Here is a 17,376-nt window from a genome sequence, read left to right on the forward strand (position 1 = left end):
GAAGTGATTTCAATCTTCTTGAATTTATTAAGACTTCTTTGTAGCTCAACATATGACCTATCCTAGAGAATGTCCCAGGTGAATTTGAGAAGAATGTGTATTTTGCTGCTTTTGGATGGAATGTTCTGTATTTTTCTAATAAGTCCAACTGATCTAATGTCTTTTGAGACTAATATTATCTTATTGATTTTCTGTCTGAATGATTTGTCTATCTATTGCTCTAAGTGGGGACTTTAAAGTTCCCTGCTAGTATTGTATTGCTTTGAAGTTGTCCCTTTTGGGACAAGTTAATATTTGCTTTATATGTTCTGGTGCTCTTATGTTGGATACATATATATTTGTACAAACTGTGTCTTCTTGGTTGATTAACCATATCATTATGTAGTACCCTTCTTTGTCTTTCATTATAGTCTTTATTTTAGAGTTTAGAGTTTATTTTGACTAACAGGAGAATAGTTATACCAGCTTTCTTTTCATTCAACTTCTCTTCATTCTGGTAAGCTGGGTGGGGCAAGAGTCAAAAGGAAAGGAATAATCCCCAGGGGGCTCCACAACCAGCACAGAAACCCACGTGGGACTCAATTTCATGACCTTGAGATCATGACCTGAACCAAAATCAAGTCAGAAACTCAACCAACAAAGTCACCCAGTTGCCCCTGTCTTTTCCTCTGAAGTTAATCTCTTATAGGCAGCAAAAAGATGGGTCTTACTTTTTAAATCCATTCAGCCACTCCATGACCTTGGTTAATTTACTCCATTTAATTTAAAGTAATTATTGGTGGGTCTGTAGTTATTACCATTTTGTTAATTATTTTCTATTTTTGAAGTCCCTCTCTATTTCTCTCTTCTCCTCGTTCTCTCTCCCCTTATGGTTTGATTGCTTTCTTCAGTGTTACATTTAGATTCTTTTCTCATTTTCTTTTATGTGTTTTCTATGGTTTTTTTCCATGATTATCAAAAGGTTCATATATAACACCGTGTATATAAATATGATGATATATATTTATGTAAATATAAAATATAAATATAATACAGTCCCTTTTAAATTGATAGTAACTTAAATTTTAACACTTCATCAAGAAGATCTAAAAATTATAATGATATATGCTTCCAACATGAGGGCACCCAAGTCTACAAAACAATTAATAACAAACATAAAGGAATAGTTGATAGTAATACAATAATAAGAGGGGACTTTAATACATTTTAAAACTGTGTTTTTAACCCCCACCACATTTTACATTTTTGATGACACATTTTTACATCTATTTATCTTTTGCATTGCTTAACTAATTATTGTAATTTCAGTGCTTTTGTCTTTTGATTTTCATACTTGTTTTATAAGTGATTAATCCACTACCTTTACTGTATGTTTATTATTTCCAGTGAGATTATTACTTTTGCATATTTTCTTATTATTACTTAGTATTTTTCCACTTAGAGAGATCCTTTTAACATTTCTAGTAAGGCTGGTGATAAACTCCTTTGGTTTTTACCTATCTGGAAAAATTTTGCTCTCTTCTTCAATTATGAATATAACTTTGATGAGTAAAGAATTCTTGGAAGTTTTTTCCTTTCAGCACTTTGAATATACCATGCCACTTTCCTGGTCTGTAAAATATCTGCTGAAAAATGTATTGATTTTTTATGGGGTTTCCCTTATGCATAATAAGTTGGTTTGCTTTTCCCAGCTACTTTTAGGATTCTCTATTATCCTTAACATTTACTATTTTATTTTTACTTTTAAAATGATTTTATTTATTTATTTATTTGACAGAGGGGGGGGGGGGGGGACACAGGCAAGGGTAGTGGGAGAGGGAGAAGCAGGCTGCCCTCAGCAGGAAGCCCAATGCAGGGCTTGATCCCAGAACCCTGGGATCATGACCTGAGCCAAAGGTAGATGCTTAATTCCTGAGCCACCCAGGCACCCCAACTTTTACTATTTTAATTGTAATGTGTCTTGATGTGGTTTGGTTCTCTTTGGTTCATCTTATTCAGAGCTGACTGTGATTCCTGGACCTGGATATTTATTTCCTTCCCCAGATTAAGGAAGTTTTCAACCATTATTTATTTGGATACTTTCTTCTTCTTTGTTTTTTTTTTTTGTTTTGTTTTGTTTTTCTTTCTCTCTCTTCTCTTTCTGGGACCCCTGTAATGTAAATGTTATTATGTTTGATGTTGTCCCAGAGGTCCCTTAAGATATCCTCACTTTTTTCCTCCAAGTTATTATTTAAATTTCAGTAAGTTAACATTCAGTGTAATATTAGTTTCAGAAGTGGAATTTAGTGATTCATCACTTACATGCACCCAATACTTGTCACAACAAATGTCCTTCATGAAATAAGTCAGTCAAAGAAAGACAAATACTTAATGATTTCATTAATGTGTGGAATTTAAGAAATAAAATAGATGAACCTATGGGGAAAAGAAGTAAACCAAGAAACAGACTGATTTTCTTATTTAATGTTATATTAGTCTCTATACAGTACTTCATAAATTTTTTATGTAGTGTTCCATGATTCATGATAACGTCCAGTTTTTGTTGCAAAATGTACCTTCCTTAATACCCATCACCAGGCCAACCCATCTCCCAATGCCCCCCTCCCCTCTGAAATCCTCAGTCTGTTTCCCAGAGTCCATAGTCTCTCATGGTTTGTTTCACCCTCTGACTCCCCTTCAGTTCGCCCCTCCACTAATGTCCACCATGCTATTACTTATGTTATGAGTGAAGCCATATAATAATTATCTTTTTCTGCTTTACTTATTTCACCTGATATAATCCCCTCCGGTTCCATTCATGTCAATGTAAATGGTAGGTATTCATCCTTTCTGATGTTTGAGTAATATTCCATTGTATATATGAACTGCATCTTCTTTATCCATTCATCTGTTGAAAGGCATCTCAGCTCCTTCCACAGTTTGGTGATTGTGGCCATTGCTGCTATGAACACTGGGGTCCATGTGCCCCTTCTTTTCATACATCTGTATCTTTGGGGTAAATACCAGTAGTGTGATTGCAGGGTCATAGGGTAGCTCTATTTTTAATTTTTTGAGGAACCTCCCCACTGTTTTCCAAAGTGGCTGTACCAGCTTGCATTCCCAACAATAGTGGAAGAGGGTTCCCCTTTCTCCATATCCTCTCCAACATCTCTTGTTTCTTGTATTGTTAATTTTGACCAATCTAAGTGGTTTAAGATGGTTTCTCAATGTGATTTTGATTTGAATTTCCCTGATGGTTAATAATGTTGAACATTTTTTCATGTGTCTGTTAGCCATTTTATGACTTCTTTAGATAAGTGTCTGTTCACGTCTTCTGCCCATTTTTTGACACGATTATTTGTTTTTTGGGAATTGAGTTTGGTAAGTTCTTTATAAATATTGGATACCAGCCCTTTATCTGTACTGTCTTTTGCAAATATACTCTTTCATTCCATGGGTTGCCTCTTAGTTTTGTTGACCATTTCCTTTGTTGTGCAGAAGTTTTTTCTGTGTTTTTTTTTTTGGGGGGGGGGGGCATTGTTAGTTTGTTTGTTTTTATATTAAGATACCTAGGAATAAACCTAAGCAAAGAGGAAAGGATCTGTACTCTAGAAACTACAGAACACTTCTGAAAGAAATTGAAGAAGACACAAAAAGATTGAAAAACAGTCCATGCTCATGGATTGAAACAATAAACCTTGTTAAAATGTCTATGCTGTCCAGAGCAATCTATACTTTCAATGCTATTCCTATCAAAATACCATTGGGTGAGCCTGGTGGTGGGTACATGGAGGGCATGTTTTGCATGGAGCACTGGGTGTGATGCATAAACAATGAATTCTGGAACACTGAAAAGAAATTTAAAAAAATAAATAAAAATTTAAAAAATACCATTGTCATTTTTCAAAGATCAGGAAGAAACAATCCCCAAATTTGTATGTAACAAAAGAGACCCCTAATCACCACGGAAATGTTGAAAAAGAAAAACAAAGCTGGGGGCATTATGTTGCCTGATTTAATGTTATATTACAGAGCTGTGATCACCAAGACATCATAGTATTACCACAAAAAAATACACATAGGTCAATGGAACAGAATAGAGAGGCCAGAAATAGGTTGAGGGTCAACTCTGTGGTCAACTAATCTTTGATAAATCAGGGAAAAAATAGCCAATGGAAAAAAGACAGTCTCTTCAATAAATGGTGCTGGGAAAATTGGATAGCTATAGAATGAAACTGGACCACTTTCTTACTCCATACACAAAGATATACTCTAAATGGTTGAAAGATCTCAACGTGAGATAGGAGTCCATCAAAATCCTTGAGGAGAACATAGGCAGTAACCTCTTTGACACTGGCCACAGCAACTTCTTTCAGGATACATCTCCAAAGACAAGGGAAACAAAAACAAAAATGAACTTTTGGGGCTTCATCAAGATAAAAAGCTTCTTATTTTTTATTTGATTAATCTCTCTCTCTCTCTCTCCTTCTGATGAGTCTGGCTAGAGGTTTATCATTCTTGTTGATATTTTCAGAGAATTAGCTCCTGGTTTCATTGATCTGTTTTATTATTATTATTTTAGTTTTATATCATTTATTTCTGCTCTAATTTTTATTATTTCCTTCTTTCTGTTGTTTTTGAGTTTTGTTTTTTGATCTTATTCTAGCTCTTTTAAATGTAAGATTAGATTTTTATTTAAGATTTTTCTTGCTTTTTGAGGTAGGCCTGTGTTGTTATAAACTACCCTCTTAGAATGGCTTTTGCTGCATCCCAAAGATTTTGGACCTTTTCTTTTTTTTTTTATTTCTATCTATATATCTATCATCTATCATCTCTCTATCTATATCATCTATATCCATCTATCTAAAGAGGGTGCATGAGCATGGGAAATGGCAGAGGCAGAAAGACTGCAGACCAACTCCCTGCTGAGTGCACAGCCTGACACAGGACTCAATCCCAGGACCCTGAGATCATGACCTAAGGCAAAATCAGTGGTCAGCCACTTAGTGGACTGAGTCACCTAGGCACCCCCTGTCTCCATATTTTTTTTGTTTATGTTTGATTTCTTGGATGATCCCTTCATTGATTAGTTGCATGTTATTTAATCTCCCTGTATCTGTGGTCTTCCCAGATATTTCTAGTTTCATAGTGTTATACTCAGAAAAGGTGCAATCTTTTTGAATCAGTTGAGACTGTTTCAAAACCCAATATGAGATCTGTTCTAGAGACCATCCCATGTGTGTTTGGAAAGAATGTGTATTCTGCAGTTTTAGAATGGAATTTTCTGAATATATGTGTAAAATACTTCTGGTACAATGTGTCATTCAAAGTCACTGTTTCCTTCTTTATTTTCTGTTTGGATAAGCTGTCCATTGATGTAAGTGGAGGTTTAAAGTCCCCAGCAATCATTGTATTATTACCAGTTAACCTCTTTATGCTTGTTACTAACTGTTTTATGCATTTGGATGCCCCCATGTTGGATGTGTAAATATTTACAATTGTTGTATCTTCTTGTTGAATTGTTCCCTTTTTTGTTACATAGTGCCCTTCTTTTTTTCTGTCTAAATCTTTGTTTTGAAGCCCACTTTCTTGATATAGTAGTGTTATGTCTTCTTTCTTTTTACATCCATTTGCACAAGTGTTTCTCCAACCCCTCACTTTCTCTTCTTTTTTAAAAAAGATTTATTTTATTTTATATATTTGAGAGAGAGAGCATGAGAGGGGAGATGTCAGAGGGAGAAGCAGACTCCCCACTGAGCAGGGAGCCCAAAGTGGGACTTGATCCTGGAAGTCCAGGATCAAGATTCAAGCCAAAGGCAGTTCCCTAACCAGTGGAGCCACCCAGACACCCCTATCCCCTTACTTTCAATCTGTCTGTGTCTTTAGTTATGGAATGAGTCTCCCATGGCCAGCATATAGAGGGGTCTTGTTTTTTTATCCATTTTATGACCCAATATCTTTTGATTAGAGTGCTTAGTAATAAATTACATTTAAATTCATTTTTGTTAAGGATTATTTATTGCCATTGCCATTTTGTTATTTGTTTATTGTTGTTTAGTGGTTTATTTGTTTCTTTGTTTGTTTCTTATCCTTTTTTTTTTCTCTAGCTGTCTGTCTTGGGTCTCTGGCTTTCTCTATGTACTTGGGTTCTTTCTCTTAACTCTTTGCATATCTATTCGTAGTTTTTGATTTATGGTTACTATTAGTTTTTTACATAAATTTTTCTGCAGATATAGCAATCTATATTAAGTTGATAGTCATTTAAGTTTGAATCCATTCTTTACTCCTCTCCCCATACAAGTTTTAAGTATATGGTGTCATACTTTTATTTTGTGTATCCTTGACTGATTTTTACAGATGTTTTTATTTTTATTGCTTTTGTATTTTCTACTTTTCCTACTCTCACTTATGGTCTTTCCTTTCACCCAAGGACTCCCCAGTAACATTTCTTGTAAGGTTAATTTAGTGCTCATGAACTTCTTTAGTCTTCATTTACCCGAGATATTCTTTATCTCTTATTTTCAATGAGCTTTGCTGGATATTCTTGGTTGTAGATTTTTCCTATCTTTGAATATATCATGCCCCTCTCTTCTGGCCTTAAAGTTTCTTTTGAAAAATTTGCTGATAGCCTTGTGAGGTTTCCCTTAGATTAACTGTCTTCTTTTCTCTTACTGCTTTTAAAATTCTTTCTTTGTCTCTCCTTTTTGCCATTTTAATTATTATATGCCTTGTTGTGGCCCTCTTTTGAATGATGTTCTTAGGGGAATTTCTGTGCTTCCTGGATCTAGGTATCTGTTTCCTTCCCCAGATTAGGGAATTTTCCAGCTATTATTTCTTCAAATAAATATTCTGCACCATTTTCTCTCTCTTCTTCTGGGATCTCTATAATGTGAATGTTATTATGCTTGATGGAATCACTGAGTTCCCTAAGTCTATTCTCATTTTGAACATTTTTTTCTGTCATCTGTTCAATTTGATTACATTCCATTATTCTGTCTTCCAGGTTATTAATTCATTCCTCCATTTCCACTAGCCTGTTATTGATTCAGTGTAGAATATTTTTACACATTCTTAGATAAGTAAATAACTCTCCCTCCCATATGACCCTAGTGTTTTTTTCAAATTACTACATCTACTCAGTGTCTCTGCAGGCTGTTTGTCATGTTGTCTAAGAGCAGTGACTCAACTTTTTATTCCCATTCAAGCTCTCCTAGAACTGACTCCACTGATTTTTTAATTGTAGATTTTAAGTCCATCTGGCTGAAAGAATTCCTGAAATTCTGCTCCTATCTCTTCCAAAGCCAAATGTTATAGAGATTCTTCTGCCTAACACAGGTTCCCTGGTGTGATAGTCTTTTTGTCCTCCTTCTCTGTGGCCGTCACTTCCTCCCAACTGTGGATGGCTCATGAGTCCATTTAACTCTCCACTGCTTCTCTACCTTTCCTGCACTCTTTGATATGGCCTTTTCTCTACTTTTAGTTGAGGAGTTTACTTTCCCAGTCCTCAGGTCATTTTCTGAGTTGTTTATGCTGATGTGAGGGTTAACTACTTGTATTCATAGGACGGGGTGAGCTGGGGTACTCTTATTCTTCCCAGTCTGCTCTATTTAGCTTCATATTTTAACTTTCCTACATTCCCTCATACTTCCTGCTGTATCCATTTTATATGTTCCAAGACACTTTGGAAATAGGTAGTGTCTTTTGCAGTTATTTTATTCTTCTTCTCTAACTATTGGTGTTCCCCTAAGAGGCTAGACTGAGGATACTGGGATACTGTGGAGTATTTTTGGATTCTGAAGAAAAACCCTTCCTGTGTATCTGCTCCTTGAAGTGTGGTGCACCTTCTAGATGAAAACAGGCACCCACTTGTTACTCTCAACCTTACACAAGCACTGCACCAACAGACACTAGATGCAGGAGGTGTCTAGACTTGTTTGTCTGTCAGTCAGTGTAAAAGCAGAAAACATGCTTGGAAGAGGCCCTGTACCTCTTTAGCTGCCAATTCATGAAACCCCCAGGGGTATGATCTAGGACCTCCAATTCCTTCCTGCTCTATCTACTTCATGTTCTCTTCATAACTATCCACTCTTAAACTTCAAAGCTGCCTCTTGTCTTCATAACATTAATATCTATTCCAAGAATATTTCTTTCTTTTTTATTCCAAGAATATTTCTATCAATTGAATGAAATACTAAAATCCTAGCTCGTATAAACAATAGGAAGACCAAATCATTTATTTTCCTTAAATTTTTAAGAAAAAACATTAAAAGTTGCACTTTGCTACCCTAGCGAAGTCACTCAATAGGTTATCTTCCAGCTGAACTTCTCTAATTCTCTAGTTCTATCTGTTCTAGTATCTACTCTGAAAAATGCAAACTCAGAATAGCACAGGATTTGCTTCTTTCATAAGAACTGCCAACTGGAAACAATGATATATAATTAGTGTATTTCATGAGGAAGACTAATATATATTTTAGCAAGGAAGAAACTGAGAGGTTTTATATATATATATTTTTTCATATTCATATATATTCATATTCATATATATGAATTTAACTATCTCTCCTTCTGGTGAGATGTCTAGATGTTGAACTGTGTACATACACACACATCAAAAAGGTTGCTTCTTATTAACTAATGCTTTGTTTCCAAGCCCCAATTAAGATAACTTTGGACACAATGGAGATTTTTTTCTTAATTTATCCATTGGAAGCTTAAAGAATAGAATTTAAGGCTGAATGTCTACTTTTTCCTAAAACTCAGATCTTGCTATTAGAGAGATTCTGATTCTCACTGGTTGTTATCTGGACTTATTTTCAGTCTAACATTGTTAAAGGATAAGAGAATTAATAGGTGAGAGTTGGTAAACTAATAGATCTCTACATTGGGTGTGTTTCAGATGTATCTAGGGAGATTCGCAAAATACTGCTGCTTGTATTCTGCTTCCTGAGGGTAAAGCTAATTGATCTGAGGTACGATATGGTTATTAGGATTTTATAGAATTTAATAGGTAATTTTAATATTGAACCAAACTTCAATGACATGGATCTATAACAGAGTTCTCAGTTGTTGTCCTCAGACCAGCAGGATTAAGCACCACCTAGAAACTTGTTATAAATATAGACTATTGAGGCTTTCAGATCTATGAATCAGAACTCTAAGAGTGAGGCTTAGCAATTTGTGTTTTAGCAAGGCTTCCGGTAATTCTCTCAGACACTAAAGTTTGAAAATCCATGATCTAAACCTTGATCCAACTTTAATGGACATCAAAGTCATCTAAAAGTTTTGTAAGTATATATAAGCTCAGACCCCACTCCAGACTCACCACATTCATTTGCTGGTAGTGTGGCCATGGCACTTTCATGTTTTGCAAATACTATGGTGATTCTGATGCAAATTCCTGGTTAAAAGACATGTATTGAAACAAACTCTTCATTTTAGTGAGGAAGAAACTGAGAAGCAAAATTATTTGCCTGAGGTTGTAAAGAGTCCTCATCATGTGAAAGACACAAAAATCTTTCAATTTTACTATATTGTATCATTTCTTAAATGTGTGTATCTTTGAACTTGAAGGAAGAAACCACAGGAGTATGAGCAATTACAGAATGAAGTGGAGACAGGTCAGCCTCAGCCTTAGGATTTGGTCAATTATGTCTGGTGGGCAAATGAGGGACTGAGTACTGCAGGTTTTGCGTATTGCATTGAATTAAACTGATATATTCTTTGTATTACAAATATTTTTACTGATTGTGTGGCAATATAATGGGCAGGAACTTGTAAATCAAGTATCTCCATATAGAAAGTGTTCATTCAAACTGGTTTATTCCAATAATAAACAAACAAAATCACAACATTTAAAAATCTCATTATAAAGAATTTCATCTAACAAAGATTCCATGTAGAATATTATTTTAGGGCAAATGTTTTCTTTATCTTTTGTGACATAGGAGAGTTCATGAAGCCTGATGTAGTGGGTTGGGTGGAGACCCATGAAGGGGCAGAGACTGAGGGTTTCCAGGAAAGAAATGAGATTCAAGCTACAGGGTACTAATGAGTAGATTACTGGGGAGGTGAAACGCTAGAAGTTGTAAGAGAGGCATGGAACCTGCCTACTTATAGGAATATTTTGGACAGATCAGATAAGAGAAACAGGGGGTTTGTTCTTGCTCAGTGACACCATGTGGAGCAACCAAACAGTGGGAATAAAGTTCTGTGAAGGGGGATGCCTGGGTGGCTCAGTTGGTTAAGCAGCTGCCTTCAGCTCAGGTCATGATCCCAGCGTCCTGGGATCGAGTCCCACACCGGGCTCCTTGCTCCGCAGGGAGCCTGCTTCTCCCTCTAACACTGCCTGCCACTCTGTCTGCCTGTGCTCGCTCTCGCTCTCTCTCTGACAAATAAATAAATAAAATCTTTTTTAAAAAAAAGTTATGTGAAGGTAGTTACCTCCATATAAATGCTGTCTTAACTGTATCCACAAATAATATTTTTGTTTTCTGTTACTGCTAATTAGAAGCAATGATCTAGTGGCCTTTTCATTACTTAAATACACACTTATTCAATAAGCAATTTTCAAATAATAAATATAGACTTATTTGAGTTATTATATTCATATGCTCTAAAATACTTATAAATAGCAATTCTTGGGGCACCTGAATGGCTCAGTGGGTTGAACCTCTGCCTTCAGCGCAGGTCACGATCTCAGGGTCCTGGGATCATGCCCTGCATTGGGCTCTCTGCTCAGCAGGGAGCCCACTTCTCCCCTTCCTCTGTCTGCTGCTCTGCCTACTCGTGATCTCTCAGTCAAATGAATAAAAATAAAATCTTTTTTAAAAATAGCAATTCTTCATTTTTGCCTCCTCCCAGTCACTGGAGACCACCATTCCACTCTGTTTCTTTGTTTTTGACTATGTTAGATGCCTCACATAAGTGCAATCATTTAGTATTTCTCCTTCTATGTCTGGCTTATTTCACTTAGTATAATTACCTCAAGTTTCATCCTTGTTACAGATGGCAGGGTTATTTTTTGGGGGGTGGAGAGGATGAATAATATCCCATTGTATGTATAAACGACATTTTCTGTATCCATTTATCTGTCCATAGACATTTAGATTGTTTCCATTTCTTAGCTATTGTGAATTATACTGCAATAAGCATGAGAGTGAAAATATCAATCTAAGATCCCAATTTCAATTCCCTTGGGTAAATAGCTGGAAGTGAGATTGCAGTATTATATGGTACTTTTATTTTTAGTTTTTTGAAGAAGTTCCATATGATTTTCCACAGTGGATGCAACATTTTATATCCCCACCAACAGCATTTAAGCATTCCAATTTCTTCACATTCCCATCCACACTTGTATCTTTGTGTTTTGTTTTAGTTTTTAGATAATAGCTACCCTAACAAGTGAGATGATATCTCATTGTGGTTTGGATTTGAATTCTCCTTGGAATTCCCCTTATGGCTCAAACTCACTACACTGAGATTAAGACTTGAGCTGAGATTAAAAGTCAAAAGCTCAACTGACTGAGATATCCAGTCATTGCATTCCCCTAATCATTAGTAATGTTGAGCATCCTTTCGTAAACCTGACAAGTCCTATGCTTATCTTTTTAATGTTTATGTTTGTTTGGTGTTTGTTTGTTTTTTGGTTTTTGGGTTTCTTTTTTTTTTTTTTTTTGTCATTGAGTGGGAGTTTTTAGAAACTTTGGATATTAACTTCTTATCAGAAGAGACATCAAAGACTTTAACCATAATATAAGAAATATATATTATTTTTGTTAAATATATCTGCTTATCAAAAATAATTAAAACTGAATAAACAAATAACAATTGGAAAAATATTACATAGGTAGATTGATATAGATACTGATATAGATATGTAGTTATAAAATAGGGAGAGTCATTATTTGTATATAATTAACAATTAATACATTGAAAAATTAAATGAACAACAACAAAAGAACTCAAGTGAAAATGGGCACAAAATTCAAACAATCTCTTCACAAAAGAATACTAATAAAACTACTAATGTGAATACTAATAAGCATGTGAAATCATGTTTATCATTATTATTAAACAGGGTAATGCAAATTAAAGCCACAAAGAGATACCATTTCCAACCCACTAAAATCACTAAGATAAATTTTGAAAGTTCTGACAATATCATATCTTGTCAAAGATGTGAAATTACTAGAACTTTCACACAGAGCTGAGGGAATTAAAATGAACTATTTACTTGGGTAATGTTTTTGACAGATTTTTTAAAAATAAAGTACACATCTGGCCAATTTTGCTCTTAGCTATTTAAAAGATGTGTTTATTAATGGATTGTGCATGGATACTTATATCAACCTTATTCATAACAGCTGAAAACTGAAAATAACCCAAATATTCATCAACTGAAGATTGAATAACCAAACCTTGGAACAATCATATAATGGAATACTACCTAGTAGTAGCAGTAGTAGTAGTAGTAGTAGTAGTAATAAAACAACTAATGATAGTTGGAATAACATGACTGAATCTCAGAAACATTGAGCACAAACAAACTTTGTGGGTGTTAGAAATATTCTGTATCATGTTTTGCAATACTTTTATGAGTATATATAATCAGAAAAATTGATCTAACTAAAGAATTAGGATAAATTAATGACCTTAATAAATAGTATGGTGTTAAATAAAATATATTATCTAGTGTTTACATTTTGTTTTTTTCTAACCAGGATGAAATGGCAACCTGAATAATTACCAGTGGAACAGGTATAGTGTTTAGCTTTATGGTACTAGCTGAGATATTGTTTGCTGGCAGGTTATTGACATGATCTAACTCATCCTCTCAGGGTCTTCAGACACAATCATCTATCATCTCACAAAATAATGAATCTGCCATACTGGAGAATCCCAGAAGGTCTCTATACAATCAACCTCTTGAATTTTATTTTTAACCTTACCCTTTCTTAACCTTGAAGTATTTCAAATTCTAACAGCTTTCCTCATTAGCCTCCACCACAGAGCTGTAGCATGAAATAAAATTGTAAGTACCATCACCAGCTCTATAATACAGTCAAAGATAAGAAGTTAAATAGTGAAAGGACAAGAGAGAGGAGGAGGATTGAGAAGATTCAACAGGAGGGGAGATAAAGGAAGTGAACAAGTAGGATAAAGGAGGAGGGGAAAATGGTAGAGAAAAACAGAAAGAAAAGTTATGTACTTCTAAAAAAAAAAAAAAAAAAAAAAAAAAAAAAAAAAATTTTTTACTTCTAAAAAAAAAAAAAAAAAGAAAGAAAGAAAAAGAAATTTTCAGATCGTGGTGAAAATTTGTATTTTCAAACTAGTTTTCTATACCAGTCAGTGCTGTGAATTAGGCAATAAAAGATGTCTCAGTATCCCCAATATAAGCATGTTGGACAGCTCCTCTACTCTACAAACACCAGACCTTTGTCTTATAATAAAGCAGCTCCTCTCTGGATTAGCATATTTTTTTTAATTTTTTAATAAACATATATTTCTATCCCCTGGGGAACAGGTCTGTGAATTGCCAGGTTTACACACTTCAGAGCACCCACATAGCACATACCCTCCCCAATGTCCATAACCCCACCCCCCTTCTTACAGCCCCCCTCCATCCAGCAACCCTCAGTTTGTTTTGTGAGATTAAGAGTCACTTATGGTTTGTCTCCCTCCCAATCCCATCTTGTTTCATTTATTCTTCTCCTATGCCCTTAACCCCCCATGTTGCATCACCACTTCCTCATATCAGGGAGATCATATGATAGCTGTCTTTCTCCGCTTGACTTATTTCGCTAAGCATGATAAGCTCTATTTCCATCCACTTGTCGCAAATGGCAAGATTTCATTTCTTTTGACAGCTGCATAGTATTCCATTGTGTATATATACCAAATCTTCTTTATCCATTCATCTGTTGATGGACATTTAGGTTCTTTCCATAGTTTGGCTATTGTGGACATTGCTGCTATAAACATTCGGGTGCACGTGCCCCTTTGGATCACTACGTTTGTACCTTTAGTGTAAATACCCAGTAGTGCAATTGCTGAGTCATAGGGCAGTTCTATTTTCAACATTTTGAGGAACCTCCATGCTGTTTTCCAGAATGCACCAGCTTGCATTCCCACCAACAGTGTAGGAGGGTTCCTCCTCCGGGCCGAGTAATCCACTCGGGTTTGCTTTCAGGAGCTTTTGTTCCCTGAGCGCTTTCCGTAGAGTTCTGGAGGATGGGAATAAAAATGGCGGCCTCCTGGTCTCTGGCCCAGAGGAGCTGAGAGCCCAGGGCCCGACTCCTCAGTGCGCCCTCAGAGAACAGAGCCCAGTAACTCCCGTCTGCCTGACCTCCAACCGTGGTCCGAGTTCACCCAGCCTGCAACTGGTTCTAGGTATCCTTGAGCTGTGAGCTCATTGTGGGCTCTGTCTCTGTGGCTGGCTTCCCCATTGTAATACCTGTAAGCTCTGTGACACTCAGACACCCCCGATCCTTCTGTGACCCTGAGGGACCTGAGGCCACACTGATCCCTCGTGGGCTTCACCCCGGTTTAGCCTCTGGAGCGATGTCCCTCAATGGAAGAGATTTTTAAAAGTCCTGATTTTGTGCTCTGTTGCTCTGCCGCTTGCCGGGAACCAGCCCCTCCCCCCGGGGTCTATCTTCCCATCACTTTGGATTCACTTCTCCGCCAGTCCTACTTTTCAGAAAGTGGTTTTCTGTTTCTAGAATTGCTGTTCTTCTTCTCTTCGATCTGCCGATGGATTTGTAGGTGTTTGCAATCTTTAGATAAGCTATCTAGCTGATCTCCTGCTAGTTGAAGTAGTCTCAGCCTGCTACTTCTCCACCGTCTTGACTCCTCCAGAAAACCAGGATTAGCATATTTTAAACAAAATTTGAGCTACACATTCTGTGTATATTTAATGATCCTAGAATTTTTAATATAATTTTTCCTCATGAAAACTCTGTTATAGCATCAGGGCCCATCTGTTTCATGCTACCTCCTTAGAACTTCATTTCTTGTTTAGATATATTTATTAAGAATGGAGAAGCTCTCCCTTTTTTTGCTCATTTTAGTTTTTAATTGATTTGTGAAATATGTTTCACAGAGGACTAATTTATCCAAAACATTTTTTATTATTGACTTTTTTTCAAAACACTTAATGATACAATATAATCTAAAAAACACACAAACAAACAAACAAGAAATAACCCATGAAGCTCCCTTTCCCCCCATTTCTAAGTATCTGGGAAAGTGAAACTTGATTATGGCCACTGCCTGGACCTGGGTGACCCTATAATGTCTCCCTTTATATTCCAGACCCTACCCCCAACAATAGCACTCTGGAAGACCCTGGGAAAACTGGTCTTAGGAAAGAAATAGCTCTTCCTGCCTTTATACAGTTTTTCAGAGATTCAGGCCCCATCAAGCACAGCTCTTAAACGTCTCAGAAGAGAAAACAGACATGCTATGGAAGGAATTTGGGGAAAAATTGAGACAGTTCAGATTCCAGGGAAGGTAACCTTTTCAGTTCCCAACTCTGATTTCAAGATTCAGTGAAGAATAAGTGGTTTAAAACAAATGTTTTATTCTCTGAGATCTGCTCTTACTGAAGTGGATCAATGATGAAAATAGCCAAATCTGAGCATCAGAAGACCTTCCAGTCTACCTGATGCATGATCTCTCTAGTTCTGAGAAGCAAAAGTAACTTAAAACAATAAGGGAATATGTCTGGAGGGGTGTGTGTGTGTGTGTGTGTGTGTGTGTAAAGGTGACTGAGTATAACTGAGGACTTGATAGATGGGTGTGTGTGTGTATGTGTGTGTGTGTGAGACTAATGAGTTCTGAGCAATGATGAAAAGGTTTTACTGCTGACTTTTACAACTATCAAGGTTTCTACACTTGATCTGAGCTCAGAATTTAAAAAAAAAAAAGTGTTTTATATCCTCAAGGAATCCTTTTTTCTCATAGCCAACAGCACAGATATGATCTGGGGTATACAAAGTACATAGATAAATGAATACAAAAAACTATAATTGCAGATTAAGCCTCTTTCCTTAATTTCTTGCTGAAATGAAATAACTAAGAGGAGATAAGTAGCCTCAGGACCTTCATGTAGCTCTCTGAAACAAATTCTTACATCTAGAGTACTCAATTCCTAATATTTATCCTGTGTCCATTTCTTCTGAGATACTGAGGTCCTCATCAGAATGTTCTTTCTTTTTTTCTTTTTTTTTTAAAGATTTTATTTATTTATTTGACAGACAAATCACAAGTAAGCAGAGAGGCAGGCGCAGAGAGAGGAGGAAGCAGGCTCCCTGCTGAGCAGAGAACCCGATGCAGGGCTCGATCCCAGGACCCTGGGATCATGACCTGAGCCGAAGGCAGAGGCTTTAACCCACTGAGCCACCCAGGTGCCCCCAGAATGTTCTTTCTTAATGGGTGTACAATACAAGCTGATTCTGTTCTTAAAGGGAAGAACTACCGGGAGGAAAGTCTTTGGGAAAATAGTCCTTAGAAGCTCATTTGCAATGTTTGGGATTAGTTCTCAGGGTGGCTAAGAAGACCTAAGAGAGAAAGAAAAATTGGTCAATATCAACATCATGTTGACAGTAACCGAAATAGGACCATCTTTTTAAAAGAACTGAATGATTCTCTGGGTATAATGCCATGAATCACAGAGTTTCTCAGTTTCACTAATGTCACTTTGTCACTAAGAATGAGCATCATTCTGGGCACAATAAATTTGGAGAGGAAATCAAGGGAATATGACCAGAGAAGCTTCTTTTTGCCCTTCCCTCAGCACCCTGACCCTTCCCAGCTGGCCCCTATGATTTGGGAAGCTCACCATCCCAGAAGCACTCTAACCACTTCCACCATTTGTTACGGTTCATCTCTTTTCAAAAAATAACATTTAACCAAAGAATCTTGCCTGAGACTTCTGGATTCAGATATATATTACCAAAAATCAGGGAAATTAATAATGCCTTCATAAGAAACATTGGCATTCTCATAAACTCATTCCCCAATTCAGCCTGCCTTTCCCAGAAAGGAGCAGAGGATCACTTAGAGCCATGTGGTTTATTATGTCAGTTTGAAGCTGAATTTGATCTGCTGGTAGAAAACAGATAAGGAGCAGGGAATACCTTAGAATTATGGCTAGAAGATTAGGAAAAATCACAGAACAGAAACGTAGAGATTATAAATGACTATAATTTATGAAATATAGGCTGCTAAAAAATGGTATTCATAAAAAATAGCTTTAAAATAGTTAAATATCCCTACTTGAATTGTTGTAATAATTTGAGGGTAGGAGAAATTTTGTTAGATAAAGAGTTTTTATTCTAAGGTAATTTCTCATTCTGTCCACTTTATAGTGGCTATTATGAGGCTCAAATGAGA

General features: G+C 36.2%; 2 non-coding genes across 2 annotated transcripts; both read left to right on the top strand.

The window, feature by feature from the left end:
- The first annotated feature begins 15,591 nt into the window (after positions 1 to 15,591).
- LOC132009547 (small nucleolar RNA U2-19) lies at positions 15,592 to 15,671 on the top strand. Its single transcript, XR_009402011.1, has one exon. It is a non-coding gene; the product is annotated as a small nucleolar RNA U2-19 (small nucleolar RNA).
- A 149-nt stretch (positions 15,672 to 15,820) lies between these two features.
- Positions 15,821 to 15,890, top strand: LOC132009545 (small nucleolar RNA U2-30). The gene has a single exon (XR_009402009.1). It is a non-coding gene; the product is annotated as a small nucleolar RNA U2-30 (small nucleolar RNA).
- Positions 15,891 to 17,376: the final 1,486 nt, after the last annotated feature.

Source organism: Mustela nigripes, chromosome 1, assembly GCF_022355385.1.
Source record: "Mustela nigripes isolate SB6536 chromosome 1, MUSNIG.SB6536, whole genome shotgun sequence".
NCBI lineage: Eukaryota > Metazoa > Chordata > Mammalia > Carnivora > Mustelidae > Mustela > Mustela nigripes.